The sequence below is a fragment of the Serinus canaria genome, chromosome Z (genome assembly GCF_022539315.1).
Source record: "Serinus canaria isolate serCan28SL12 chromosome Z, serCan2020, whole genome shotgun sequence".
NCBI classification, from domain to species: domain Eukaryota; kingdom Metazoa; phylum Chordata; class Aves; order Passeriformes; family Fringillidae; genus Serinus; species Serinus canaria.
Window position 1 is genome coordinate 12,319,655 of NC_066343.1, and position 25,519 is coordinate 12,345,173.

The following is a 25,519-nucleotide window of genomic DNA, read 5'->3' on the forward strand; positions in this document are numbered from 1 at the left end:
TCTCTTTCCTACTTTTCCTTGTCAGAGCTTTCAAGAACTAAAATCTGCGTTTTGCATAGACAACGTTGCTCACTGAAAGCAGACAGGGAGGAATATTGAATTCTTTGCAATATAATGATCTGTTGAATTGGCCCATTTCAGTCTGGTTGGAGTGACTAAGAATGCCATTGCCAACAGAGTTAATGAGTTCTCCTTAGCAAGTGTGCGTGTAGATATGAGGGGAAATCAAGTTATGAGCCGTAGGTAATGCCATATCCTTTATGATTCCCTCTTGCCACAGGTTAGAAGACCAAGAGCCCTCGTTCCTCTGGCTCTCTCTCCAAATGCTGAAGAAGCCAAGGAGGAGGAAGATGAGAAAGTCAAAAGGAAGCATCCAGCTGTGGTCACATCACCCCGTGCTCATTCCAAAAGAGTAAGTGTAAAATAAATGGAGCCACAGGGGCTAGCTTCTCAGCCGGATAGCTGGTTCCCCGCAGGGTAAGCGCTTCAGGCAAGCGGCCCAAAGCCGAACACCTCAGCCCTCTGTAGGCCAGACTGCCGCACAGCCGAGACCCCTAGCAAGCTTTGTGATTTCAGCTCTTAGTGAAAGTCAGCTTTTTTGTGATTTCAGCTCTTAGCTTGCTGTAGGGGCTGCGGCTGGCCGTGGCTCCTGGAAGGCAGACGAAATGAGAGAGGAGAAGGCAGCCAAGAGCGTTCCACGATAGTTTATTCAAGGGTCTCGCGAAGGGTCTTGAAGCTGCTATTCTAGGGAGAATGGGCCCAGACGGCCTCTTTTATAGGGTTAGGGAGGATTGAAAACTGACCAATTCTAAGGGTTAGGGAAACTAGCCAATGGGGTCACACAGAGATAAGGAGGACCAGAGTGGGGACTCCTGGTACAATTCCTATGACTCAGCAATACCTATCTCTAAACATTGCTCCACGGAGCCATAGCAGGCCGTGCGTCTGCTACAAGTAAGTGCCCGTTGTGTGTTGCTGTCCTGAGTGCAAGGCAGAGGTGCAAGTTTCTGAGCAGCCAGCACTTGCTGTTGATGGCTGAGGATGCTGAGTAGGCATTTCCTGTAGGCAGTGACAGCAAGAAATTGGCCTTTATGCTGTCATGCTGGGGCACTGAAGAGCTGGGGGCTGCGGCTGAGCTTCTGGCTGCTTGGCTCAGGGAAGCTGCTTCTCTGGGCTTCTGCGGTTTTATGGCCAAGGGCGCAGGTTGTAGTTCTGGAGGTCAAAGGTCTCTGTTGGGTTTTTTCCCTTTTTAGAAAGGTGCCTTTGGCTTGACGAAGTTTTCTGCAGTTTTCTTGAGTCGTTCCTCACTTGTAGAGTCCCTGTTGGCCCAGCTGCTTTTTGGCTTTTGCTCAGCTGCAATGAGATGATTGTGTTGTCCATGAAGCTGTGGGGAGCCGTGCTTGTCTCATGTGGCCAAAGAAAGGAACCGCGGAGTTGCGAAGCCTCTTTGTGAGCCAAACTGCAGAAGGGGCAAGTTTCTGTTGTTGCGGTTTTCACTGAAGTCTACCGCTTTGTCATGTGCTTTAGAGGCCGAATTGTGGGTGAAGCTGCAAGTCCTAGACTGCTGTCTTGTGTTGCTCAGAAGAGGAAGGCCATCTTGAAATGGTGGCTGGTGTCTTTGAAGTCAAACAAGCAACTTTGTGGATGGGGAGCTTCCTGGGCCAAAAGGTGCCAGGGGTGCTTCAGGTCTGGAGAAGCTGAAGATGAAGCAGACTGTGCCCAAGAAGGCCAAGGGCATCGTGGCCTGTGTCAGCAGCAGTGAGGCAGCAGGATCAGGGCAGTGAGCATCGCCCTGTGCTGGGCAGCGCTGCGGCCACAGCCGGAGTGCTGTGTGCAGCTGTGGGCCCTGGGAAGCAGAAAGTGATGGACGAGCTGGAGAGCGTGTAGAGAAGGCCATGGGATGTGGGCAAAGGGGTGGAGCCCAAGGCCAGTTAGGAGGTGCTGAGGGAGCTATATTCTAGATGAGAGAAGGCTCGTGAGGGACCTTCAAGCAGACTTCCTTAGATGCTTACATGACAATGCTCACCACAAGGGCTGTTTCCCTTCGAAACATCCACTCTCTGCATTCACGTATTTTAGTCACATGCAGAGCTGACAATTTCATCTTATTGTTGGTTGGTTTCCTAGGTAGATAAGCCCTGTCAATTTTCTCTTTTTCCAGCAAGCATGGATGCTTCTGCATTATTTTCCGGCTCTTATCATGCAATGAAAGTGATTCTGAACCCTTTCTGGTTTTCATGTCTGCTGCAGCAGTCGCAAATGCCTTGCTCTCTCTTTCCTACTTTTCCTTGTCAGAGCTTTCAAGAACTAAAATCTGCGTTTTGCATAGACAACGTTGCTCACTGAAAGCAGACAGGGAGGAATATTGAATTCTTTGCAATATAATGATCTGTTGAATTGGCCCATTTCAGTCTGGTTGGAGTGACGAAGAATGCCATTGTCAACAAAGTTGATGAGGTCTCCTTAGCAAGTGTGCCTGTAGATACGAGGGGAAATGAAGTTATAAGACCTATGTAATGGCTTATCCCTATGATTCCCTCTTTCCACAGGTTAGAACACCAAGAGCTGGCACTCCCCCACCTTCCTCTGCTCCTGCTGAAACAGCCAAAGAGCAGGAAAATGAGGAAGACAACCGTAAAGGTCCAACTTTGGTCGCATCACAGGCTACTCATGCTAAGAGAGTAAGTGCCCATTGTTTGGGGTGCTGTCTTGAGTGCAAGGAAGATTTGCAAGTTTCTGTGCAGCCAGCACTTGCTGTTGCTGGCTGAGGATGCTGAGTGCTGGAGTCCTGCAAGAGGTTGGCATTTCCTGTAGGCAGTGACAGCAAGAAATTGGCCTTTGAGCTGTCATGCTGAGGCACTACAGAGCTGGAGTCTGCGGCTGAGCATCTGGCAGCTTCTATCAGGGAAGCTGCTTCTCTGGTCTTCTGTAGTGTTATGGCCAAGGACGCACGAGGTAGTGCTGAAGGTCAAAAGGCTCTGTTTGTTTATTTTCCCATTTTGGAAAGGTGTCTTTGGCTGGTGAAAATGATCTGAAGTTTTCTGGAGTCATTCCTCAAGTCTAGAGTCTCTGTTGGCCCAGCTGCCTTTTGGCTCTTGCTAAGCTGCAAGAAGATGATTGTGTTATCCATGAAGCTGTGGGGAGCCATTCTGGTCTCATGTAGCCAAAGAAAGGAACCGCGCAGTTGCGAAGCCTCCTTGTGAGGCAAACTGCAGGAGGGGCAAGTTTCTTTTTATCAGTATTGCACTGATGCCTGCAGCTTTGGCCTTTGCATTGGCACCCACAGTGGGGGTGAAGCTGCAAGTCCTAGACTGCTGTCTTGTGTTGCTCAGAAGAGGAAGGCTATCTGGAAATGGTGGCTGCTGTATTTGTAGTCAAGCAAGCAACTTTGTGGATGGGGAGCTTCCTGGGCCAAAAGGAGCCAGGGCATCTTGGCCTGTGTCAGCAGCAGTGAGACAGCAGGAGCAGGGCCGTGAGCGTCACACTCTACTGGGCAGAATTGCGGCCACAGCTGGAGTGCTATGTGCAGCTGTGGACCCTGGGAAGCAGAAAGTGATGGACGGGCAGGAGAGTGTGTAGAGAAGGCCATGGGATCTGGGCAAAGGGGTGGAGCACAAGGCCAGTGAGGAGGTGGTGAGGGAGTTATACCCTAGATGAGAGGAGGCTCATGAGGGACCTTCAAGCAGACTTCCTTAGATGCCTACATGACAGTGCTCACCACAGGGGATGTTTCCCTTCCAAACATCCACTCTCTGCATTCAAATCTTTTAAACACATGCAGAGCTGACAATTTCATCTTATTGTTGGTTGGTTTCCTAGGTAGATAAGCCCTGTCAATTTTCTCTTTTTCCAGCAAGCATGGATGCTTCTGCATAATTTTCCGGCTCTTATCATGCAATGAAAGTGATTCTGAACCCTTTCTGGTTTTCCATGTCTGCCGCAGCAGTCGCAAATACCTTGCTCTCTCTTTCCTACTTTTCCTTGTCAGAGCTTTCAAGAACTAAAATCTGCGTTTTGCATAGACAACGTTGCTCACGGAAAGCAGACAGGGAGGAATATTGAATTCTTAGCAATGTAATGATGTGTTGAATTGGCCCGTTTCAGTCTGTTTAGAGTGACGAAGAATGCCATTGCCAACAAAGTTGATGAGGTCTCCTTAGCAAGTGTGCCTGTAGATATGAGGGGAAATCAAGTTATAAGCCCTAGGTAATGGTTTATCCCTATGATTCCCTCTTGCCACAGGTTAGAAAACCAAGAGCTGGCACTCCCCCACCTTCCTCTGCTCCTGCTGAAGAAGCCAAAGAGCAGGAAAATGAGGAAGACAACCGTAAGAGTCCAACTTTGGTCACATCACAGGCTGCTCATTCCAAAAGAGTAAGTGCCCATTGTTTGGGGTGCTGTCTTTAGTGCAAGGCAGATTTGCAAGTTTCTGTGCAGCCAGCACTTGCTGTTGCTGGCTGAGGATGCTGAGTGCTGGAGTCCTGCAAGAGGTTGGCATTTCCTGTAGGCAGTGACAGCAAGAAATTGGCCTTTGAGCTGTCATGCTGGGGCACTGAAGTGCTGGGGTCTGTGGCTGAGCATCTGGCAGCTTGGCTCAGGGAAGCTGCTTCTCTGGGCTTCTGCGGTGTTATGGCCACGGGCGCAGGTGGTAGTTCTGGAGGTCAAAGGTCTCTGTTGGGTTTTTTTCCCTTTTTGGAAAGGTGTCTTTGGCTTTTGGAAGTATTTTGCAGATTTCCTGAGTCGTTTCTCACATGCAGAGTCTCTTCTGACCCAGCTGCCTTTTGGATTTTGCTAAGCTGCAAGGAGAGATTGTGTTGTCCATGAAGCTGTGGGGAGCTGTGCTTGTCTCATGTGGCGAAAGAAAGGAACCACGCAGTTGTGAATCCTCCTTGTGAGCCAAACTGCAGAAGGGCTAGTTTCTGTGGGTCAGTTTTGCATTGAAGTCTGCAGCTTTGGCCATTGCATTGGTACCCGAATTGTGGGTGAAGCTGCAAGTCCTAGACTGCTGTCTTGTGTTGCTCAGAAGAGGAAGGCCATCTAGAAATGGTGGCTGGTGTATTTTAAGTCAAACAAGCAACTTTGTGGATGGGGAGATTCCTGGGCCAAATAAAGCCAGGTGTGCTGCAGGTCTGGAGAAGCTGCAGATGAAGCAGACTGTGGCCTGGTGGCCAAGAAGGCCAAGGGCATTGTGGCCTGTGTCAGCAGCAGTGGGGCAGCAGGAGCAGGGAAGTGAACGTCGCCCTGTGCTGGGCAGCGCTTCGGCCACAGCGGAGTGCTGTGTGCAGCTGTGGGCCCCTGGAAATCAGAAAGTGACAGAAGAGCTGAACCATTTGCAGAGAAGGCCACAGGAGCTGGGAGAGGGGGTGGAGCACAAGGCCAGTGAGGATGTTCTGATGGAGCTTTAGCCTGGGAAAAGGGTGGCTCATGAAGGAACTTCAAGCAGATTTTCTTAGATGCCTACATGACAGTGCTCACCACAAGGGCTGTTTCCCTTCCAACAGCCGCTCTCTGCATCCAAGTTTTTTAGACACATGGAGAGCTGACAATTTCATCTTATTGTTGGTTGGTTCCCTAGGTAGATAAGCCCTGTTCATTTTCCTATTTTCCAGCAAGCAGGGATGCTTCTGCATTATTTTCCTGCTCATACCATGCAATGAAAGGATTCTGAACCCTTTCTTGTAAATGATGTCAGCTGCAGCAGTCACTTAGGGCTTCCTTGCGCTTTCGTACATATCCATTTCAGATCTGTCAAGAACTAAAAGCTGTGTTTTGCATTAACAACATTGCTTGCTGATAGCAGACATGGAGGAATATTGAATTCTTAGCAATGTAATGATTTGTTGAATTTGTCCATTTCAGTCTGCTTGTATTAATTTAGAATGTCATTGTCAACAGAGTTGATGAGTTCTCCTTAGCAAGTGTGCCTGTAGTTACGAGGGGAAACCAAGTTATAAGACCTAGGTAATGCCTTATCCTTATGACTCCCTTTTGCCACAGGTGACTAGACCAAGAGCCTTCGTTCCTCTGGCTCTCTCACCAATTGCTGAAGAAGCCAAAGAGGAGGAAGATGAGCAAGTCAAACGGAAGCATCCAGCTGTGGTCACTTCATTGCATGCTCATTCTAAGAGAGTAAGTGCCCATTGTGTGTGGTGCTTTCTTGAGTAAAAGACCAAGGTGCAAGTTTCTGAGCAGCCAGCACTTGCTGTTTCTGGCTGAGGATGCTGAGTGCTGGAGTCCTGCAGGATGTAGGCATTTCCTGTAGGCAGTGCAGGAAGAAATTGACCATTGATCTGTCATGCTGGGGCACTGAAGAGCTTGGGGCTGTGGCTGAGCTTCTGGCTGCTCGGCTCAGGGAAGCTGCTTCTCTGGGCTTCTGTAGTTGTATGGTCAAGGGCACACATTGTAGTGCTAGAGGTCAGAGGGCTCTGTTTGTTTATTTTCTCATTTTGAAAAGGTGTCTTTGGCTGGTGGAAATGCTCTGCAGATTTCATGAATCATTCCTCATGTGTAGAGTCTGTTTTGGCCCAGCTGCCTTTTGGCTTTTGCTAAGCTGCAAGAAGATGATTGTGTTGTCCATTAAGCTGTGGGGAGCCGTGCTTGTCTCATGTGGCCAAAAAAAGGAACTGCGGAGCTGTGAAGCCTCCTTGTGAGGTCAGCAGCAGAAGGTGCAAGTTTCTATTGATCCGTATTGCACTGATGTCTGCAGCTTTGGCCATTGCATTGGCACCCGAGTTGTGGGTGAAGCTGCAAGTCCTTGACTGCTGTCTTGTATTGCTCAGAAGGGGAAGGCCATCTGGAAATGGTGGCTGGTGTATTTGAAGTCAAACAAGCAACTTTGTGGATGGGGAGCTTCCTGGGCCAAAAGGAGCTAGGTGTTCTGCAGGTCAGGAGAAGCTGCAGATGAAGCAGGCTGTGGCCTGGTGGACAAGAAGGCCATGGTCATCGTGGCCTGTGTCAGCAGCAGTGAAACAGCAGGAGCAGGGCAGTGAACGTCGCCCTGTGCTGGGCAGCGCTTCGGCCACAGCCGGAATGCTGTGTGCAGCTGTGGGCCCCTGGGAAGCAGAAAGTAATAGAGGGGCAGGAGAGTGTGAAGAGAACGCCTAGGGAGCTGGGCAATGGGGTGGAACACAAGGCCAGTGAGGAGGTGCTGAGGAAGCTATATCCTAGATGAGAGGAGGCTCATGAGGACCTTCAAGCAGACTTTCTTAGATGCCTACATGACAGTGCTCACCACAGGAGCTGTTTCCCTTCCAAACATCCACTCTCTGCATTCAAATCTTTTAAACACATGCAGAGCTGACAATTTCATCTTATTGTTGGTTGGTTTCCTAGGTAGATAAGCCCTGTCAATTTTCTCTTTTTCCAGCAAGCATGGATGCTTCTGCATAATTTTCTGGCTCTTATCATGCAATGAAAGTGATTCTGAACCCTTTCTGGTTTTCCATGTCTGCCACAGCAGTCGCAAATGCCTTGCTGTCTCTTTCCTACTTTTCCTTGTCAGAGCTTCCAGAAACTAAAATCTGCGTTTTGCATAGACAACGTTGCTCACTGAAAGCAGACAGCGAGGAATATTGAAATCTTAGCAATAGAATGATCTTTTGAATTGGCACATTTCAGTCTGGTTGGAGTGACTAAGAATGCCATTGCCAACAAAGTTGATGAGGTCTCCGTAGCAAGTGTGCCTGTAGATACGAGGGGAAATCAAGTTATAAGCCCTAGGTTATGCCTTATCCTTATGATTCCCTCTTGCCTCAGGTGACAAGACCCAGAGCCCGCGTTCCTCTGGCTCTCTCTCCAATTGATGAAGAAGCCAAGGATGAGGAAGATGAGAAAGTCAAAAGATTGGTCAAGTCTGGACAATCAAGTCCATCTTTGGTCACATCACCTCCTGCTCATTCCAAAAGAGTAAGTGCCCATTGTGTGTTGCTGTCCTGAGTGCAAGGCAGAGGTGCAAGTTTCTGAGCAGCCAGCAGTTGCTGTTTCTGGCTGAGGATGCTGAGTGCTGGAGTCCTACAGGAGGTAGGCATTTCCTGTAGGCAGTGACAGCAAGAAATTTGTCTTTGAGCTGTCATGCTGGGGCACTAAAGAGCTGGAGCCTGCGGCTGAGCATCTGGCAGCTTCTCTCAGAGAAGCTGCTTCTCTGGGCTTCTGCGGTGTTATGGCCAAGGGCGCAGGTGGTAGTTCTGGAGGTCAAAGGTCTCTGTTGGGTTTTTTCCCTTTTGGAAAGTTGTCTCTGGGTTTGGAAGTATTTTGCAGATTTCCTGAGTCGTTCCTCAAGTGCAGAGTCTCTTCTGACCCAGCTGCCTTTTGGATTTTGCTAAGCTGCAAGGAGAGATTGTGTTGTCCATGAAGCTGTGGGGAGCCGTGCTTGTCTCATGTGGCCAAAGAAAGGAACCACGCAGTTGTGAAGCCTCCTTGTGAGGCAAACTGCAGAAGTGGCAAGTTTCTGTGGGTCAGTTTTACATTGAAGTCTGCAGCTTTGGCCATTGCATTGGCACCCACAGTGGGGGTGAAGCTGCAAGTCCTACGCTGCGCTGCTGCTTTGAAGACCCTCTACTCCCCGCACGGTGGGGAGGAGGGAGCGCCGGCTAGCTGGAGAGCACAAGCAGCAGCTAGCAGCGGGGGGCACTGCCTAGGCGAGCCAGGGGCGTCCAGGCAGCACCTTCAGCAGGCTGGAGCAGCGTTCGAGGTGCAGCTTTGGGTGAAGGAAGCGAAGGAAAAGAGGACCTTTACTCCGGGATGCAGTCCAGAGAGGGTTTATTGTCTCCTGGGGGAGTCCAGGGAGCAAAGGCAAGGAGGGACAGTGACAATAACTTATAAAGGGGGTGGAACATGGACAGGGATACATTGCATGAACCAATGAGGGAAAACTGAGGAGGGGTATTGTACTTGATAGACATACAAGGCAACAAATGATCTTTAAACCAGGGAGGGGCCCAGAGCACCTGCCCAATCACTCCTTGGGGAAGGGAGAAGTCTCTGGAAGAATGGGCAGGGCCCTGGGAGATGGACAGGGCTTGGGAGGGGAGAAAGTCGCAACAAAATGGAGGGTTGCCAGGGGAACGGGGGTGGAGACAAGGGGTTGGCAGCGTGCCCAGACAGGGAGGGTACTATCTGGGGAAAGGGGGAACCAGGGCTGAACCATCAAACTGAAACCTGGGGTTTAAACTGGGGAGAACATTACAAAATGGGGAGAACAGTACAAATTAGGGGAGAAACATAACTGGAAATTGGCCGCGCACCGCAACAGTCCTAGACTGCTGTCTTGTGTTGCTCAGAAGAGGAAGGCCATCTAGAAATGGTGGCTGGTGTATTTGAAGTCAAACAAGCAACTTTGTGGATGGGGAGCTTCCTGGTCCAAAAGGTGCCAGGGGTGCTTCAGGTCTGGAGAAGCTGAAGATGAAGCAGACTGGCCTGGTGGCCAAGAAGGCCAAGGGCATCGTGGCTTGTGTCAGCAGCAGTGGGGCAGCAGGAGCAGGGCAGTGAGCGTCGCCCTGTGCTGGGCAGCGCTTCGGCCACAGCCGGAGTGCTGTGTGCAGCTGTGGGCCCCTGGGAAGCAGAAAGTAATAGAGGGGCAGGAGAGTGTGAAGAGAACGCCTAGGGAGCTGGGCAATGGGGTGGAACACAAGGCCAGTGAGGAGGTGCTGAGGAAGCTATATCCTAGATGAGAGGAGGCTCATGAGGACCTTCAAGCAGACTTTCTTAGATGCCTACATGACAGTGCTCACCACAGGAGCTGTTTCCCTTCCAAACATCCACTCTCTGCATTCAAATCTTTTAAACACATGCAGAGCTGACAATTTCATCTTATTGTTGGTTGGTTTCCTAGGTAGATAAGCCCTGTCAATTTTCTCTTTTTCCAGCAAGCATGGATGCTTCTGCATAATTTTCTGGCTCTTATCATGCAATGAAAGTGATTCTGAACCCTTTCTGGTTTTCCATGTCTGCCACAGCAGTCGCAAATGCCTTGCTGTCTCTTTCCTACTTTTCCTTGTCAGAGCTTCCAGAAACTAAAATCTGCGTTTTGCATAGACAACGTTGCTCACTGAAAGCAGACAGCGAGGAATATTGAAATCTTAGCAATAGAATGATCTTTTGAATTGGCACAATTCAGTCTGGTTGGAGTGACTAAGAATGCCATTGCCAACAAAGTTGATGAGGTCTCCGTAGCAAGTGTGCCTGTAGATACGAGGGGAAATCAAGTTATAAGCCCTAGGTTATGCCTTATCCTTATGATTCCCTCTTGCCTCAGGTGACAAGACCCAGAGCCCGCGTTCCTCTGGCTCTCTCTCCAATTGATGAAGAAGCCAAGGATGAGGAAGATGAGAAAGTCAAAAGATTGGTCAAGTCTGGACAATCAAGTCCATCTTTGGTCACATCACCTCCTGCTCATTCCAAAAGAGTAAGTGCCCATTGTGTGTTGCTGTCCTGAGTGCAAGGCAGAGGTGCAAGTTTCTGAGCAGCCAGCACTTGCTATTGCTGGCTTAGGATGCTGAGTGCTGGAGTCCTGCAGGATGTAGGCATTTCCTGTAGGCAGTGACAGCAAGAAATTTTCCTTTGAGCTGTCATGCTGGGGCACTAAAGAGCTGGAGCCTGCGGCTGAGCATCTGGCAGCTTCTCTCAGAGAAGCTGCTTCTCTGGGCTTCTGCGGTGTTATGGCCAAGGGCGCAGGTGGTAGTTCTGGAGGTCAAAGGTCTCTGTTGGGTTTTTTTCGCTTTTTGGAAAGTTGTCTCTGGGTTTGGAAGTATTTTGCAGATTTCCTGAGTCGTTCCTCAAGTGCAGAGTCTCTTCTGACCCAGCTGCCTTTTGGATTTTGCTAAGCTGCAAGGAGAGATTGTGTTGTCCATGAAGCTGTGGGGAGCCGTGCTTGTCTCATGTGGCCAAAGAAAGGAACCACGCAGTTGTGAAGCCTCCTTGTGAGGCAAACTGCAGAAGTGGCAAGTTTCTGTGGGTCAGTTTTACATTGAAGTCTGCAGCTTTGGCCATTGCATTGGCACCCACAGTGGGGGTGAAGCTACAAGTCCTAGACTGCTGTCTTGTGTTGCTCAGAAGAGGAAGGCCATCTAGAAATGGTGGCTGGTGTATTTGAAGTCAAACAAGCAACTTTGTGGATGGGGAGCTTCCTGGGCCAAAAGGTGCCAGGGGTGCTTCAGGTCTGGAGAAGCTGAAGATGAAGCAGACTGGCCTGGTGGCCAAGAAGGCCAGGGCATCGTGGCCTGTGTCAGCAGCAGTGGGGCAGCAGGAGCAGGGCAGTGAGCATCGCCCTGTGCTGGGCAGCGCTTCGGCCACAGCCGGAGTGCTGTGTGCAGCTGTGGGCCCTGGGAAGCAGAAAGTAATAGAGGGTCAGGAGAGCGTGTAGAGAAGGCCATGGGATGTGGGCAAAGGGGTGGAGTCCATGGCCAGTTAGGAGGTGCTGAGGGAGCTATATTCTAGATGAGAGAAGGCTCGTGAGGGACCTTCAAGCAGACTTCCTTAGATGCTTACATGACAATGCTCACCACAAGGGCTGTTTCCCTTCGAAACATCCACTCTCTGCATTCACGTCTTTTAGTCACATGCAGAGCTGACAATTTCATCTTATTGTTGGTTGGTTTCCTAGGTAGATAAGCCCTGTCAATTTTCTCTTTTTCCAGCAAGCATGGATGCTTCTGCATTATTTTCTGCTCTTATCATGCAATGAAAGGGATTCTGAACCTTTTCTGGTTTTCCATGTCTGCCGCAGCAGTCGCAAATACCTTGCTCTCTCTTTCCTACTTTTCCTTGTCAGAGCTTTCAAGAACTAAAATCTGCGTTTTGCATAGACAACGTTGCTCACTGAAAGCAGACAGGGAGGAATATTGAATTCTTAGCAATATAATGATCTGTTGAATTGGCCCATTTCAGTCTGGTTGGAGTGACGAAGAATTCCATTGCCAACAAAGTTGATGAGGTCTCCTTAGCAAATGCGCCTGTAGATACGAGGGGAAATGAAGTTATAAGCCCTAGGTAATGGCTTATCCCTATGATTCCCTCTTTCCACAGGTTAGAAGACCAAGAGCTGGCACTCCCCCACCTTCCTCTGCTCCTGCTGAAACAGCCAAAGAGCAGGAAAATGAGGAAGACAACTGTAAAGGTCCAACTTTGGTCGCATCACAGGCTACTCATGCTAAGAGAGTAAGTGCCCATTGTGTGGGGTGCTGTCTTGAGTGCAAGGAAGAGTTGCAAGTTTCTGTGCAGCCAGCACTTGCTGTTGCTGGCTGAGGATGCTGAGTGCTGGAGTCCTACAGGAGGTAGGCATTTCCTGTAGGCAGTGACAGCAAGAAATTGGCCTTTGAGCTGTCATGCTGAGACACTGAAGAGCTGGGGGCTGCGGCTGAGCTTCTGGCTGCTTGGCTCAGGGAAGCTGCTTCTCTGGGCTTCTGCGGTGTTATGGCGAAGGGCGCAGGTTGTAGTGCTGGAGGTCAAAAGGCACTGTTGTTTTTTTTTCCCTTTTTGGAAAGGTGCCTTTGGCTTCTGGAACGTTCTGCAGTTTTCTTGAGTCGTTCCTCACTTGTAGAGTCCCTGTTGGCCCAGCTGCTTTTTGGTTTTTCCTAAAGCGGCAAGGAGATGATTGTGTTGTCCATGAAGCTGTGGGGAGCCGTGCTTGTCTCATGTGGCCAAAGAAAGGAACCGCGCAGTTGCGAAGCCTCCTTGTGAGGCAGCAGCAGAAGGGGCAAGTTTCTATTGTTTTGGTTTTCACTGAAGTCTTCAGCTTTGGCATGTGCTTTAAGGCCAGATTGTGGGTGAAGCTGCAAGTCCTTGACTGCTGTCTTGTGTTGCTCAGAAGAGGAAGGCCATCTGGAAATGGTGGGTGGTCTATTTGAAGTCAAGCAAGGAACTTTTATGGATTGGGCACTTCTTGGGCCAAAAGGAGCCAGGGGTGCTTCTGCTTTGGAGAAGCTGCAGATGAAGCAGGCTGTGGCCTGGTGGCCAAGAAGGCCAAGGGCATCGTGGCCTGTGTCAGCAGCAGTGGGGTTGCTGGATCAGGGCAGTGTGCATCGCCCTGTGCTGGGCAGTGCTGCGGCCACAGCTGGAGGGCTGTTTGCAGCTCTGCGGCCCTATGAGGAAGAAAGTGATGGAGGGGCAGGAGAGTGTGTAGAGAAGGCCATGGGATTTGGGCAAAGGTGTGGAGCATAAGGCCAGTGAGGAGGTGCTGAGGGAGCTTTAGCCTTGACAATGGTAGGCTCATGAGGGACCTTCAAGCAGACTTCCTTAGATGCCTACATGACAGTGCTCACCACAGGGGATGTTTCCCTTCCAAACATCCACCTCTGCGTCCAAGTCTTTTAGACACGTGCTGAGCTTACGCTTCCATCTTGTTTGTTGGTTTCCTTGGAGGAGAAGCCCTGTTCATTTCTTTTTTTCCTGCAAGCAAGGATGCTTCTGCGCTATTTTCCAGGTCTTACCATGCAGTGAAAGGGATTCTGAACCCTTTCTGGTTTTCTCTGTCTGCCGCAGCAGTCGCAAAGGCCTTGCTGTCTCTTTCCTACTTTTAAATTTCCCATCTTTCAAGAAGTAAAAGCTGCATTTTGCATAAACAACGTTGCTTGCTGATAGCAGACAAGGAAGAATATTGAATTCCTAGCAGTATAATGATCTGTTGAATTGGCCTATTTCAGTCTGTTTGGATTGACTTAGAATGCCATTGCCAACAAAACTGATGAGTTCTCCTTAGCAGATGAGGCTGTAAATGAGTGGAGAAATCAAGTTATAAGCCCTAGGTAAAGGTGTAACGCTATGATTCCCTCTTGCCACAGGTGACAAGACCAAGAGTCCTCTTTCCTCTGGCTCTCTCTCCAATCGCTGAAGAAGCCAAGGAGGAGGAGGATGAGCAAGTCAAACAGAAGCATCCAGCTGTGGTCACTTCACTGCCTGCTCGTTCCAAGAGAGTAAGTGCCCATTGTGTGTGGTGCTTTCTTGAGTACAAGACCAAGGTGCAAGTTTCTGAGCAGCCAGCACTTGCTGTTGCTGGCTGAGGATGCTGAGTGCTGGAGTCCTGCAGGATGTAGGCATTTCCTGGAGGCAAGAGCTGGCCTTTGATCTGTCATGCTGGGGCACTGAAGAGCTTGGGGCGGAGGCTGAGTTTCTGGCTGCTTGGCTTAGGGAAGATGCTTCTCTGGGCTTCTGCAGTGTTATGGCCAAGGGCACACGTGGTAGTGCTGGTGATCAGACGGCTCTTTTGGTTTATTTTCCCTTTTTGGAAAGGTGTCTTTGGCTTGAGGAAGTGTTCTGCAGTATTCTTGAGTCGTTCCTCACTTGTAGAGTCCCTGTTGGCCCAGCTGCCTTTTGGCTTTTGCTAAGCTGCAAGGAGAGATTGTGTTGTCCATGAAGCTGTGGGGGACCATACTTGTCACGTGGGGCCAAAGGAAGGACCCTGGCAGTTGTGAAGCCTCCTTGTGAGGCAAACAGCAGAAGGGGCAAGTTTCTGTTGTTTCAGATTTCACTGAAGTCTGCCGCTTTGGCATGTGCTTTAGAGGCCAGATTGTGGGTGAAGCTGCAGGTCCTTGACTGCTGTCTTGTGTTGCTCAGAAGAGGAAGGCCATCTTGAAATGATGGCTGGTGTATTTGAAGTCAAACAAGCAACTTTGTGGATGGGGAGATTCCTGGGCCAAATGGAGCCAGGTGTGCTGCAGGTCTGGAGAAGCTGCAGATGAAGCAGACTGTGGCCTGGTGGCCAAGAAGGCCAAGGGCATCGTGGCCTGTGTCAGCAGCAGTGGGGCAGCAGGAGCAACGCAGTAAGTTTTACCCTGTGATCGGCAGGGTTGTGGCCACAGCTGGAGTGCTGTGTGCAGCTGTGGGCCCTGGGAAGCAGAAGGTGGTTGAGGGGCTGGAGCGTGTGCAGAGAAAGCCAGGAGAGCTGGGCAAGGGCGTGGAGTACAAGGCCAGTGAGGAGGTGCTGAAGGAGCTTTAGCCTGGACGAGGGGAGGCTCATGAGGGACCTTCAAGCAGACTTCCTTAGATGCCTACATGACAGTGCTCATCACAAGGGCTGTTTCCCATCCAAATATCCGCTCTCTGCATCCAAGTCCTTAAGACACATGCAGAGCTGACACTTCCATCTTGTTGTTTGTTGGTTTCCTAGGAGGAGATGCGCTAATAATTTTTTGTTTTCCAGCAGGCAAGGATTCTACTGCACTATTTTCCGGCTCTTATGCAATGAAAGGGATTCTGAACCCTTTCTGTTTTTCTCTGTCTGCAGCAGCAGTCGCAAAGGCCTTGCTCTCTCTTTCGTACTTTTTCACTAAGGAGCTTTCAAGAACTAAAAGCTGCATTTTGCATACACAAGGATGCTTGCTGATAGCAGACATGGAGGAATATTGAATTCTTAGCAATATAATTATGTGTTGAATTGGCCCATTTCAATCTGGGTTGAATGAATAAGAATGCCATTGCCAACAAAGTTGATGGATTCTCATTAGCAGATGAGGCTGTACATGCAAGGGGAAATCAAGTTATAAGCCCTTGGTAACGGTGTAACGCCATGATTCCCTCTTGCCACAGGTGACAAGACCAAGAGTCCTCTTTCCTCTGGCTCTCTCTCCAATTGCTGAAGAAGCCAAGGAGGAGGAAGATGAGCAAGTCAAAAGGAAGCATCCAGTTGTGGTCATTTCACTTCCTGCTCATTCTAAGAGAGTAAGTGCCCATTTTGTGGAGTGCTGTCTTGAGTGCAAGGCAGATATGCAAGTTTCTGAGCATCCAGCACTTGCTTTTGCTGGCTGAGGATGCTGAGTGAGGGAGTCTTGCAGGAGGTAGGCATTTCCTGTAGGCAGTGACAGCAAGAAATTGGCCTTTGAGCTGTCGTGCTAGGGCACTGAAGAGCTGGGGTCTGAGGCTGAGTTTCTGGCAGCTTGGCTAGGGAAGCTTCTTCTCTGGGCTTCTGCAGTCTTATGGCGAAGGGCGCACGTTGTAGTGCTAGAGGTCAGAGGGCTCTGTTTGTTTGTTTTCCCATTTTGGAAAGGTGTCTTTGGCTGGTGGAAATGTTCTGCAGTTTTCTTGAGTTCTTCCTCTCGTGTAGAGTCTCTGTTGACCATCTGCCTTCTGGTATTCGCTCAGCTCCAAGGAGATAACTGTGTTGTTCATAAAGCTGTGGCAGGCCTTTCTTGTCGCCTGTGGGCAAAGAAATGAACCGCGGAGTTGCAAAGCCTCCATGTGAGGCAAACTGTAGAAGGGGCAAGTTTCTGTTGATCCGTTTAGCGCTGAAGTCTGTAGCTTTGAAAATAGCATAGGTACCCCCAGTGGGTTGTAGCTCCAAGTCCTTGACTGCTGTCTTGTGTTGCTCAGAAGACGAAGGCCATCTGGAAATGGTGGCTGATGTATTTGAAGTCAAGCAAGCAACTTTGTGGATGGGGATCTTTTTGGGCCAAAAGGAGCCAGGGTTGCTGCAGGTCTGGAGAAGTTGCAGATGAGGCAGACTGTGCCTGGTGGCCAGGAAGGCCAAGGGCATCGTGGCCTGTGTCAGCAGCAGTGGGGTAGCAGGAGCAAGGCAGTGAGCGTCACCCAGTGCTTGGCAGCGCTTCAGCCACAGCTGGAGTGCTGTGTGCAGCTGTGGGCCCTGGGAAGCAGAAAGTGAGAGAGGGGCAGGAGCGTGTGCTGAAAATTCCACGGGAACTGGGCAAGGGTGTGGATCTTACAGCCAGTGAGGAGGTGCTGAGGGAGCTTTAGCCTGGACGAGGGGAGCCTCATGAGTGACCTTTAAGCAGACTTCCTTAGATGCCTACATGACAGTGCTCACCACAAGGGCTGCTTTTCTGCCAAGCATCCCCTCCCGGCATGTGGTATTGTCCACAAGGGTCCCAGGATGAGGGAAGAGATGAGAAAGTTGACTCCATGTATCAAAAGGCTTGATTTATTATTTTATGATAGATAATATATTAAAACTATTCTAAGAGAATAGAGGAAAGGATTTCATCAGAACGCTAAGCTAAGAATAGAAAAGGAATGAATAACAAAGTCTTGTCTCTGCCCGAGACCGTCTGGACAGGTGATCTGTGATTGGCCCTTAATTGGAAACAGCCAGATGAGACCAATCACAGATTTGCCCTGTTGCATTCCACAGCAGCAGATAAGAATTGTTTACAGTTTGTTCCTGACGCCTCTCAGCTTCTCAGGAGAGAAAAAATCCTAAGGAAAGGATTTTTTCATAAAACATGTCGGTGACACCCGCATCCAAGTGTTTTAGACACATGCAGGGCTGACACTTCCATCTTGTTGTTTGTTGGTTTCCTAGGAGGAGATGCATTATTAATTTTCTAGTTTTCCAGCAATCATGGATGCTTCGGCACTATTTTTTGGCTCTTATCATGCAATGAAAGGGATTTTGAACCCTTTCTGTTTTTCTCCGTCTCCCGCAGCAGTCGCAAAGGCCTTGCTTTCTCTTTCCGACTTTTTCATTTCAGAGTTTTCAAGAACTAAAAGCTGTGTTTTGCATAGACAACGTTGCTTGCTGATAGCAGACTTCTTAGCAATGTAATGATCTGTTGAATTGGCCCATTTCAATCTGGTTGAAGTTTCTAAGAATGCCATTGCCAGCAAAGTTGATGATTTCTCCTTAAGAGGTGTGGCTGTTGCAAGGGGAAATCAAGTTATGAGCCCTCGGTAACGGCTTATCCCAATGATTCCCTCTTGCCACAGGTGACAAGACCAAGAGCCCTCTTTCCTCTGGCTCTCTCTCCAATTGCTGAAGAAGCCAAGGAGGAGGAAGATGAGCAAGAAAAACAGAAGCTTTCAGCTGTGGTCAAATCGCCACCTGCTCATTCCAAGAGAGTAAGTGCCCATTGTGTGGAGTGCTGTCTTGAGTGCAAGGCAGAGGTGCAAGTTTCTGAGCAGCCAGCACTTGCTGCTGCTCGCTGAGGATGGTGAGTGAGGGAGTCTTGCAGGAGGTAGGCATTTCCTGTAGGCAGTGACAGCAAGAAATTGGCCTTTGAGCTGTCATGCTGAGGCCCTAAAGAGCTTGGGGCTGCAGCTGAGCATCTGGCTGCTTGGGTCTTGGAAGCTCCATTTCTGGGCTTCTGCGGTGTTATGGCAAAGGTCGCACGTGGTAATGCAGGAGCTCAGAGGGCTTTGTTGGTTTGTTTTCCCCTTTTGGAAAGGTGTCTTTAGCTGGTGGAAGTATTCTGCAGTTTTCTTGAGTCATTCCTCACGTGTAGAATCTCTGTTGGCCCACCTGCCTTTTGGCTTTTGCTAAGCTGCAAGGAGATGATTGTGTTGTCCATGAAGCTGTGGGGAGCCATTCTCTTCACTTGTGGCCAAAGAAAGGAGCCTGGAAGTTGCGAAGCATCCTTGTGAGGCAAACAGCAGAAGGGGCAAGTTTTTGTTGATCCGTTTTGCCCAGAAGTCTTCAGCTTTGTCATGTACCTTGGATCCCACAGTCGGGGTGAAGCTGCAAGTTCTGGGCTGCTGTCTTGTGTTGCTCAAAAGAGGAAGGCCATCTGGAAATGGTGGCTGGTGTATTTGAAGTCAAGCAAGCAACTTTGTGGCTGGGGAACTGCATGGGCCAAATGGAGCCAGGGTTGCTGCAGAACTGGAGAAGCTGCAGATGAGGCAGACTGTGGCACGGTGGCCAAGAAGGCCAAGGGCATCATGGCCTGTGTCAGCAGCAGTGGGGCAGCAGGAGCAGGGCAGTGAGCGTTGCCCTGTGCTGGGCAGTGCTTCAGCCACAGCTGGAGTGCTGTGTGCAGCTGTGGTCCCTTCGGATGCAGAAAGTGATTAGGGGCTAAAATGTGTGCAGAGAAGGACACAGGATCTGGACAAGGGAGTGGAGCACATGGCCAGTGAGGAGGTGCTGTGGAAGCTTTAGCCTGGACAAAGGAAGGCCCATGAGAGACCTTCAAGCAGTCTTCCATAGATGCCTACATGACAGTGTTCACCACAAGGGCTGTTTCCCTTCCAAACATCTGCTCTCTGCATCCAAGTATTTTAGACATAGGCAGAGCTGATGCTTCCATCTTGTTGTTTGTTGGTTTCCTAGGAGAAGAATCCCTCTTCATTTTCTCTTTTACCAGCTAGCAAGGATGCGTCTCTACTACTTTTCCGGCTCTTATCATGCAGTGAAAGAGATTCTGAACCTCTTCTGGTATTCATTCTTTCAGCAGGAGTTGCAAAGGTGTTGCTGGCTCGATTATATGTTTCCAAGTTACAGCTTTCAGGAAGAAAAAGCTGCATTGGCAAAGTCATTGTTGCTCATTAAAACAGCCAGGAAAGAATATCAAATACATAGCCATATTCTATTTTGTTTAATTGGCCCATTTCAATCTGGTTGGAGTGACTTAGAATGACATTGCCGACAAACTTGATGATTTCTTTTTAGCAGATGTGGGTATAGATCTAAGGAGATATGGGGTTATAATTTTTGGGTAATAGCCTGTCCCTCATGCTTTTCTCTTGCCACAGGTGACAGGACCAAGAACCATCTCTCCCCTGCCTCCCTCTGCTCCTGCTGAAGAAGCCAAAGAGGAGCAAAATGAGCAAGAACACCACAAGCGTGCAGCTGTGGTCACACCACAGGCTGCTCATTCCAAGAGAGTAAGTGCCCATTGTATGATGCTGTCTTTAGTGCAATGCAGAGGTGCAAGTTTCTGAGAAGCCAGCACTTTCTGTTGTTGGCTGAGGATGCTGAGTGCTGGAGTACTGAAGGACATAGCCATTTTCTGTAGGCAGTGACACCAAGTAATTGGCCTTTGAGTTGTCATGCTGGGGCACTGAAGAGCTGGGATCTGTGGCTGAGCATCTGGCTGCTTGGTTCAGGAAAGATCCAACTCTGGGTTTCTGCGGTGCTACGGCCAAGGGCGCATGTGGTAGTGCTGGAGGTTAGAGCTTTTTTGGTTAGTTTTACACTTTTGGAAAGGTGTCTTTGGCTTGTGGAAGTGTTCTGCAGATTTCTTGAGTCGTTCCTCATGTGTAGAGTCTCTCTTGTCCAGCTCTGTTGGCCCAGCTGTCTTCTGACTTTTGCTAAGCTGCAAGGAGATGATTGTGTTGTCCATGAAGCTGTTGGGAGCCATTCTTGTCTCATGTGGCCAATGAAATGACTTGCGCAGTTCCGAAGCCTCCTTGTGAGGCAAACCTCAGAAGGGGCAAGTTTCTGTTGTTTCAGATTTCACTGAAGTCTGCAGCTTTGGCAAGTGCCTTGGAGCCCGGAGTGGGGGTGAAGCTGCAAGTCCTTGACTGCTGTCTTGTGTTGCTCAGAAGAGGAAGGCCATCTGGAAATAGTGGCTGGTGTATTTGAAGTCAAACAAGCAACTTTGTGGATGGGGAGCTTCCTGGGCCAAATGGAGCCAGGTGTTCTGCAGGTCTGGAGAAGCTGCAGATGAGGCAGACTGTGGCCTGGTGGCCAAGAAGGCCAAGGGCATCGTGGCCTGTGTCAGCAGCAGTGGGGCAGCAGGAGCACTGCCCTGTGCTGGGCTGCGCTGCGGCCACAGCTGGAGTGCTGTGTGCAGCTCTGGGCCCCTGGGAAGCAGAAAGTGAGAGAGGGGCAGGAGCGTGTGCAGAGAAGGGCACAGGATCTGGGCAAGGGGGTGGAGCACAAGGCCAGTGAGGAGGTGCTGAGGGAGCTTTAGCCTGAACAAGGGGAGGCTAGTGAGGGGCCTTCAAGCAGAATTCCTTAGATGCTTACATGACAGTGCTCACCACAAGGGCTGTTTCCCTGCCAAACGTCCTCTCCCTGCATCCCAGAGTTTTAGACACATGCAGAGCTGACATTTCCATCATGTTTTTTGTTGGTTTCCTAGGAGGAGAAGCCCTCTTCATTTTTTCTTTTTTCCAGAAGCAAGGATGCTTCTGAACTACTTTTCTTTGACTTTGTCAAAGACTGGAAAATATTCTGAACCCTTTTTCTTTTCTATGGCTGCAGCAGCGATAGCAAAAACCTTGCTGGCTCTTTCCTACTTTTCCATTTAAGAGCTTTCTAAAAAGAAATGCTCCATTTTGCAGAGACAACCTTAGTTGCTTATAGCAGCCAGGGAGGAATATTGAATTCTTAGCAATATAATGAGCTGTTTATTTGGCCCATTTCAATCTGGTTGGAGTGACATAGAATGGCATTGCCAAGAAAAAGTTGATGACTTCTCCATAGAGGATGTGGTTGTAGATCTGAGAAGAAACGGGGCTATAAATGATAGGTAATAGCCTGCCCCAAATACTTCTCTCTTGCCACAGGTGACAGGACCAAGAACCATCTCTCCCCTGCCTCCCTCTGCTCCTGCTGAAGAAGCCAAAGAGGAGCAAAATGAGCAAGAACACCACAAGTGTCCAGCTGTGGTCACACCACAGGCTGCTCATTCCAAGAGAGTAAGTGTCCATTGTGTGATGCTGTCTTTAGTGCAAGGCAGAGGTGCAAGTTTCTGAGCAGCCAGCACTTGCTGTTGCTGGCCGAGGATGCTGAGTGCTGGAGTCCTGAAGGGCGTAACCATTTTCTGTAGGCAGTGACAGCAAGAAATTGGCCTTGGACCTGTCATCTTGGGGCACTGAAGAGCTGGGGGCTGCAGCTGAACATCTGGCTGCTTGGCTCAGGGAAGATCCATCTCTGGGCTTCTGCGGTGTTATCGCCAAGGATGGTAGTCCTGGAGGTCAGAGGGCTCTGTTGGTTTGTTTTCCCTTTTTGGAAAGGTGTCTTTGGCTTGAGGAAGTATTTTGCAGTTTTCTGGAGTCTTTCCTCTCTTGTAAAGTCTCTGTTGATCCATCTGCCTTTTGGCTTTTGCTAAGCTGCAAGGAAATGATTTTGTTCTCCATGAAGCTGTGGGGAGCCATGCTTGTCATGTGTGGCCAGAGAAAGGAACCGCGGAGTTCCGAAGCCTCCTTGTGAGGTAAACAGTAGATGTTTCTATGGATCAGTTTTGTGCTGAAGTCTGCAGCTTTGGCAAGTGCCTGGGAGCCTGGAGTGGGGGTGAAGCTGCAAGTCTCTGACTGCTGTCTTGTGTTCCTCAGAAAAGGAAGGCCATTTCATGGAAGAGGAAGCCGATCTTGAAATGCTGGATGATGAATTTGAAGTCAAATCAACTTGGTGGCTGGGGAACTGCATGGGCCAAAAGGAGTCAGGGTTGCTGCAGGTCTGGAGAAGCTGCAGATGAGGCAGACTGTGGTCCTTGGCCAAGAAGGCCAGTGGCATCGTGGCCTATGTCAGCAGCAGTGCGGCAGCAGGAGCAGGGCAGTGAGCATCGCCCTGTGCTGGGCAGCGCTGTGGCCACAGCTGGAGTGCTGTGTGCAGCTGTGGGCCCCTGGGAAGCAGAAAGTGATGGAGGGGCTGGAGCGTGTGCAGAGGTCACGGGATCTGGGTAAAGGGGTGGAGCACAAGGCCAGTGAGGAGGTGCTGCGGGAGCTTCAGCCTGGAAAAGGGGAGGCTTGTGAGGGACCTTCAAACACACTTCCTTAGATGCTTACATGACCGTGCTCACCACTAGGGCTGTTTCCCTTCCAAACATCTGCTCTCTGCATCCAAGTCTTTTAGACACATGCAGAGCTGACACTTCCATCTCGTTGTTTGTTGGTTTCCTAGGAGGAAAAGTCCTGTTCATTTTCTATTTTCCAGCAAGCAAGGATGCTTCTGCACTGTTTTCTGGCCCTTATCATGGACCGAAAGGGATTCTTAACCCTTTCTAGTTTTCCATGATTACCTCTGCAATCACAAATTTCTTGCTGGCTCATTCCTACTTTTCCATTTCAGATCTTTCAAGAACTAAAAGCTGTGTTTTGCACAGACAACGTTGCTTGCTGATAGCAGACAGGGAGGAATATTGAATTCTCCGTAATATAATGATCTGTTGAATTGGTCCATTTCAGTCTGGTTGGAGTGACTTAGAATGCCATTGCCAACCAAGTTGATGAGTTCTCCGTAGCAGACATGGCTGTAGATGTGAGCGGTAATGAGGTTAGAAGCTGTAGGTAACAGCCTATCCCTATGATTCTCTCTTGCCACAGGTGACAGGACAAAGATCCATCTCTCCCCTGCCTCCCTCTGCTCCTGCTGAAGAAGCCAAAGAGGAGCAAAATGAGCAAGAACACCACAAGCATCCAGCTGTGGTCACACCACAGGCTGCTCATTCCATGAGAGTAAGTGCCCGTTGTGTGATGCTGTCTTTAGTGCAAGGCAGAGGTGTAAGTTTCTGAGCAGCCAACACTTGCTGTTGCTGGCCGAGGATGATTAGTGCTGGAGTCCTGAAGGACATAGCCATTTCTGCAGGAAGTGGCAGCAAGAAATTGGCCTTGGACCTGTCATGCTGGGGCACCAAAGAGCTGGGGGCTGCGGTTGAGCTTCTGGCTGCTTGTCTGGGAAGCTCTAAGTCTGGGCTTCTGCGGTGTTATGGCCAAGGCCACACGTAGTATTGCTGGAGGTCAAAAGTCTCTGGTTTTTTTTTCCCTTTTTGGAAAGGTGTTTTGGCTTGTGGAAATGTTCTGCAGTTTTCTTGAGTCGTTCCTAACATATAGTGTCTTCAGTATCTCCTCTGTGCACGCAAATTTTTTACCTACTTTTGGAATTGGCTTTCTCCTCCTTTTTTTATTGTGATTTTTTGCTTTGCTAGAGGAAGTGTCTTGTTCACTTTCTTTTTCTCCCAACTAAACAGCTTTTCCTCTTTATTTCCTGCCCTTTTACAGAACTCAGGACTGCTACAATTTTTTTATTCCAAGATGTCTCTTCTGGGGATTGCACTATTTTGGCATGAGAACACACTGTTTGGTGCAGGGATCTTGGTGCAGAAGGAGCTTTTGTGGCTCCAGGCCTGCCAGCATCACCTTGAACTTAAGAGTGCCTGTGACTTTCTGTAGACAAGGGAATCAGTGTGTGTTTTGTTTGGGAATTGAGCAGGAGATCAATGCCCTTGCATTCCAGCTGCTCCTCAGATATCAGAGGAGCTGGTAGGGGCTGGGCTTTATTTCTGATTCCAGCCACTTTAGCACCATCAGTGTGATCGAGTCCAAGAGAAGAACTTGCTCGAGCACAGATGCACAAAGAGTGCAGTTCCCAGTGCAATGCTCTGGGTCTGATCACTTTCCATAAGGACCTGCACATTCCAGATTCCCCAAGAGTGTGCTTTATTGAGCAACTGGAGAGCAATCTCAGGATTGCTGCTGAGCGTGGCAATGGCCACCAAGTTTTGATGTGTGTAGCAATACAGAGTTCAGAAAATAGAGATTATAGTATAGAGATCTGTCTATATACCTATCTATCTATCTATCTATCTATCTATCTATCTATCTATCTATCTATCTATCTATCTATCTATCTATCCATGTAACATTCCATAATTGAACCTTCACGACTCTGGTCCAAGGCAGTTGGAGGTGCAAAGGTCACCTAAAGCATCCCTTTCAGGAGAGAATTAGAGACACATTCCCTCGACCGATTCTGAGCAGGCAGAGATGTTTCCCCTCCAGATAGGATGTTTTTTTCCCCCTCAGAGTTGTTTTCCTCCTCTGGCCTCTTCTGTCCTGAAGTCCCCAGTTAATTCTTTAAATTTCTGCCTGTCCTAGAGAGGTGGAACAATTCCGTGTTTAGCTGGTGTTTGGTGACTCTGGTCATACATGCCATGCATTACATGACACATGGTTTTCTTTACTGGCCTCCCCAGGGCTGTGTAAGTGCCTTTGTTAATGGGGCCTTAGGAGAGTCTCTCTTACTGCTGGTCAGAATTCTCAGTTGACAGCAGAGGGAGAAGAAACACCTTGGTTCTCTTCCATATACTGAGGTGGTCATAGAGGCTCTCTGACCTCCATCAGAGATCTTTGCATGCATCCTCATCTCGTGAATGACCAGGTTTTCTAACAAGAGTGTAGATGTCAGAAAAACAGAAATGCTGGTGCAGGCCTGAAGAGAATATGAGCTCCAGAAGTGTGTCTCACAAGGGGTGAGCTCACGCAGGAAACCACCTGCAGAGCCAGGATGGAGCTGTGTGACAGGGCAGGGTGTCAGTCACCACTGAAAGACAAACTGGACATGGCAGAAGAAGAGGGAGGCCCTCACCAGACCCTTGAGAAATGCCACACCTTCCCTGTCAGCTGCCTGAGAGGCTGTTGGAGCTTCAGTCCCAGGTGGCCCCTGATTGTAGGGCCAGGGTCACTTTGGAATCTGTGCCTGCCCTTGGGCAGAGAATGACCCAGCAGAGCAGCAGTACAGTGCTTTGGGAACGTGAGAGCCCATCAGTCCCTGAGTCTTGGCCCACAAAGGTTGTATGGAAAGTTGAAACCCATTTTCTCTTGCTTTCTGTGCAGGTCCTTCTAGAGAAAGAGCAGGAGCACACTGCTTCATCAGAGATGCCATGCCAGACTCAGGGAGAGCTGTTCCCAGCCCAAGAGCAGGAAGAGCAGTGCAGGCAGCAGGTGGAAGAGCCACAGGAGAATGGCCAGGTAAGCCTGACTGGCCAGGTGACAGAGGGAAGGGCAGGAAGAGGGGCAAAAAATTGAGCTTTTGGGACTGAGGAGGCAGGAGTCCCACAGGCACTGGAAGCACAGAGCCTTGGAATCTGCAGAGAACAGCACTGGGACAGGAGGGTTACATGGAAGCAGATGTGGGTAG

General features: G+C 49.5%; 1 protein-coding gene across 1 annotated transcript in view; it reads left to right on the forward strand.

The window, feature by feature from the left end:
- LOC115485572 (serine/threonine-protein kinase PAK 3-like) overlaps positions 1–25,519 on the forward strand; it is a 132,801-nt gene that overhangs the window by 97,526 nt on the left and 9,756 nt on the right. The window lies entirely within an intron of this gene.